Source organism: Ursus maritimus, unplaced genomic scaffold (assembly GCF_017311325.1).
Source record: "Ursus maritimus isolate PB19 unplaced genomic scaffold, ASM1731132v1 scaffold_16, whole genome shotgun sequence".
Taxonomy (NCBI): Eukaryota; Metazoa; Chordata; class Mammalia; order Carnivora; family Ursidae; genus Ursus; species Ursus maritimus.
The window spans coordinates 52,951,276-52,956,014 of record NW_024424008.1 but is presented as its reverse complement, the minus strand read 5'-3'; the positions used below and the strand labels follow the sequence as shown (position 1 = coordinate 52,956,014).

The window sequence follows — 4,739 nt, the reverse complement described above, 5'->3', positions numbered from 1 at the left end:
CAGCCGGGTGAAAGAATCGGGGGGAGAGTCTGTGAAGAGCAGGAATTCCGCAGTAGCAGAGACCCGGAGGGAATGTAACATACCATGTCTGGCGAACTTCAGGAAAAACTGGAGACACCTGGGTAGGTTGGGCTCCTGTCCCTGGCCGTCCCCGGTAACCCAGCCGGGCACCAGCATGGTGAAGCAAGCCAGCGCTCCGAGCGGGCAGAGATGTTGCCCAAGTGGTGATGGTTGGTCGGGGGTAGGAGGTGGGCAAGCAAGTAATTTATTCATCCAACAAATATTTGTTGAGTGCCTACGTAAAGTTAGGCACTGCTCAGTAAGTGCCAGAAACTTTGCCCGGGGCTGGTCCTCACCGTAAACACAGTTGCAACACGTAAGCCCTTGATCACATTCTGCCCTGTGTCTGTGTATCTGGGTATGTTCTCGTGTGTATATGTGGGTATGTGCACATGTGTGTGTGTGTGCTGACGGTGGTCTGTGGAAGGTGGGTCAGATCTATCCACGGTGTCACCACATGAGTGGTAGGAGAGGTTGACTGTCAAGGGCTGGGGGCAGATCAGGGGTTAGCTACCAGAGGGAGCTTGCAGTAGATGAACCAGAGGCTGCGTGTTAGTGTCTCCTCCAAGGACAGCTCCACGTGGGCACTGGAGTGTGCAGCCAGAAAGCTGGGCTGGGCTGGGCAAGCGGAAAGCGAAGAGCAAGGTGTGCGGGCGAACGGGCAGGGTGTCCAGGGCAGGTGCTCTCGGCAGGGCCGAGTTGCCCAATGCCCCATCTCCCTGCATAGTGTGGACACACATCCTGGAGTGTGTTCTCCTGGGGTCCTGGGGTTAGTTACATGGGCAGTCACACCAGGGAGCTAGTGGCCCTCTTACATGATATTCAAGTTACCACGTACACTTTGTGGGCTGGCTGTGAGTAGGCATTGCGTTTGGTTTCATGGGAGGCTAGTGGCTGGAAAGGGTTTGCCATCCACTGAAATAACAAGCAACACACTTTTGTTAAGCACTGTTACTGAGTAGGCGAGGGACTCCACTGCAAGGCAGAATTTGCTTGGGAGACGGACAATGACGGGAAGCATGGAAGAGGCAGGATTGCTTCCTGCTCAGGGTCAGAAGAAGGTTCCGCAAAGTAAGTGGCAGCCGAGATGAGTTATAAGAGAGGGTGATGGTTGGAAAGGGGTTCACACTGGAAGAAACGCTACATGGCCTTAGGAAAATGCCAGCGAATGATGTGATGTTTTCTTTGCCTGGAGGGTGGGCTCTGTATGAGAGAACGGGGAGGGGGGACAAGGAAGCCTAGGAAGGTAGAGCAGGGCATTGGACTCTGTGAGCCTCTCCAGGGGGTAATCAGAGCTCATCAGCAAATATTTATTTAGCACCTGCCATCTGCCAGGCATTGAGCATGCGGGACTAAATAGGACACAATTCTTGCTGGGCTCGTAGACAGTTATGACAACAGTGTTAGGAGGGGAGGGCACAGATAATCAGACCTAATCTGGGCAAGATAAGGGAGGCATCAGAAAGACGTAATGCTGAAAGTGAGTCTCGGACAAAGAGTCCGTGCCCACTTGCCAGGCAGACGGTGGGAGGGAGGTGCGGGTGGGCTGGAGAGCTGAGGCAAGCAGGTGGAAGAAGCAACATGGCCAAGGTGGGAGCCACGGTGGACATCAGGCAGGTTTGGGAAACCCTCAGTCAGGAAACATGGACTATATGGCCGTTAGATGCCTGTCCCTGTTTTGTATTCTGGGGATACAGTGAATGAGTCCAGCAAGGCCCTGCCCTCATTCTACTTGGGAGCAGAAGGGAAGGCAGACAATAGAGGAGTAGATCAAAGATAAAATACAATAAAATAAAAGCGTGAGCCCTAAGAAAGAAATCAATAGGGAGGTACTGTGGAGAGGAACCGGGGCAGCGGGGGTGGGAGGAGGACCCATCCAGGTGCCTGGGATGGACCAACCTAGACTGAGCCCTGTACAGCCGACGGTGGTGTGACGGCTGGGGGCCCCTAGGAGAGGGCTGCTGAGCCCAGCAGGGTCCCTCTGTCTATGACGGAGCCCTCCAGAGCTGCCGTGGAGAATGCCTCCGGAAGCAGAATCTACAGGCAGACAGGAGCAGCTCTTCCACCTGTTCGCATCCTGTCTGTGGGCCTCCCCTGCAAAAACCCCCTTTAAAATGTTCCAGCCCTTCCTTTTGCCCTCCAGAAGGGGGATCCCAGGCACTCAGACAGACCTCCAGGGGAAGCGATGGGCGGTGAGTGGGACAGGTGGCAGACTCCCGGAGGACAAGGCAAGTCGTCCTCCTGACTGTGTGTCTCTGTGTGTGTGTCCTTTAGGGGAAGGAGGCAGGACAGCAGGATGGCTCCCTGGGGACCGGTCCCAAACCTGTTTGGGATTGTTTCCCTTGTCCTTCACTCTCTGGACACAAGGGGGCAGTCGAGACCCGAGCTTGGAGAGCTGCAGGGCCCATGGGGCAGAGGACTGTCTTCCCTCCACCTTGCTTGCCTGAGGCCTGCTCTCCTGTCCAAGCTGACCTCTGAATGTGGGAATCAGGAAGCAGAGGGCCACTGCCCGCACAGACACTCTGCTTTTCACTGACCTTCACTCAACCATATGTGAGACTTGCTGCCCGCCTCCCTTCCACAACAGAAGCTGAGGCTCGGGAGAGCTAACCCAGATCCTCGTGCCAAAGGGCCTGGCTGGAGATGGATAGGCCCATAAGTAGCTTGGGTGACAGAGCAAGGGAGAGGCACCCCAGCTGGCTTCTGGAGCAGAATTCTTCTGGGCCTTCTCCACTGTAGTGAAAATCCCCCCAAAGTTCATGAAGCTGGGGCAGTGGTTAGGGCGTAGTAAGCCCATCAGATCCACTTGACGGCCATTAATGCCAAGCACGTGTCAGGTCCCATGCTGGCACTAGGAATACAAAGGGAATTGGATTCAAGCTCTTCCAGAAAGTTCACAGTCAGGTGGCCAAAGGGCCACTGCCATGCAGTGTGGTAAACTCGGCACAAGAGTAGGACAGGTCCTGGGGAACATACAGGAGGTGCAATCACCTCGATGTGGGGGTGGGGTGAGGGAGGTCACAGAAGGCTTCCTGGAAGTCTTAAGGATAACAGCCAAGCAAGGTAGACCAGTGTTTTCCAGGCAAGAGAAAAGTGTGAGCAAGAGATCAAAGTCAAGAAACAACATGGGAGGGAGATTGAAAGAAGTTCTAGTGTGTCTGAAAAAGTTCGAGCATAAACCCTTTAATGTTGCAGCCATTTTAATGGCACACGCTCTGTGGTCTGATTCTTGCCTGACTCTCCAGCCAGTTGGAAGGGCTTCCTGAACGGTTTTATACATTCCTACAGGAGCCTTGGAGAACTGAGTTTTTCCAGGTCGGGGCCTGCAGGATTATGAGAAACTGGACACTAGGGGAAACACTTGGAAGCTGGGCAATTAGTTTCTGGGTGGGCTTTTTCCTCTGGGACCTTCCACTGCCCTTTGCCTTAACAGGTGACTCCCCTGCAAACCGGGGACTCGTGCAGCAATTGGTGAAGGAAGTTGTGACAGGCACCTTTCAGAGGAATTTAGAGGTTAAGGCTGTAAGCAAATAAAAACACAAAAACCAAAACCAAAAGGCTAAATATTGATAAACTGTGTTACATAAAAAGGTAGACTGCTGATTGATGAAAGACTACAGCCAAAGTGATCGGGCAGATTGGAAGAAATATTTGCAATGGATAAAATCAAGAGGGAACCAGTACTTTCCAGAATATACAAAAAATATATAGAAATCAAAATGTACAAACGTGGATAAGGAGAAAGTCCAAAGAAAAAAGGGAGCAAGATCATGATTAGGAAATGTACGGAAGAGGAAACCCCAAATATTAGCAAATGTTTTGTGGCAGATTGTGGAACTCCTCACTGAGTTCTGCGTCTTCTCTTCCTTGGCGCTCAGTGAGACCACATTTCTCAGGCTCCTTGCCTCCGGCTGTGTGATCGCGTTCTGGCCCAAGGAACATGAACGAGTCCACGCACAAGGGCTGGACGCAGCGGACCCAGGGGAGGCCTCTCCACGCAGGACTGTGAAGTGGACAGAGGCATACGAGCATTTACTTTAAGCCACTGAGATGTGAGGGTTGTTATAACCCTTAACCTTACCCCACTGATATACACCTTTAGATGTGCTCAAATTGATCAGAGAACGGTGAAATTTCGGAATTACAGGGGCACCTGGCTGGCTTAGTGGTAGAGCATGTGACTCTTGATCTCAGGGTCATGGGTTCAAGTCCCACGTTGGGTATGGAGCCTACGTTTAAAAAAGTTGTCTAACTTCACTTATTTTCATTAGACTGGCAAAAATTGGCAAAGTGGATCATTCCAAGAATTTTGGTAGGGGTTGGAGGTATGTATGGGTGTGTTGGTGATTATAGGAACTCCCATGTACTGTGGGTGGGGACGTAGACTGGTATAGGCTTGCAGGGGACACTCTGGTGTGTCTTACGAAAATTAAATATTTAATCGGCTAATGACTTGGCATTTCTACTCCTGGGAATATACCCTGTGGAAATTCCCACCCAGGTCTGCACCATCCAAAGAAAGGTTGTGTTGGTGCATTAGAGGCAATCTGGGTGTCCATCCCTGGGGAGTAGAAATGCAAAAGGAGGATGCAAGTCACGGAGTCGCAAGAAGTAACAACCCACATATCCACACAGCAACGTGCACGGGCCTTAAGGGCACAGCGAAGATGACATAAAGG

At 52.0% G+C, this 4,739-nt stretch overlaps 1 non-coding gene across 1 annotated transcript; it reads left to right on the top strand.

Moving 5' to 3' along the window:
• The first annotated feature begins 4,211 nt into the window (after positions 1 to 4,211).
• TRNAK-CUU lies at positions 4,212 to 4,283 on the top strand. The gene has a single exon. It is a non-coding gene; the product is annotated as a tRNA-Lys (tRNA).
• The last annotated feature ends 456 nt before the right edge of the window (positions 4,284 to 4,739 follow it).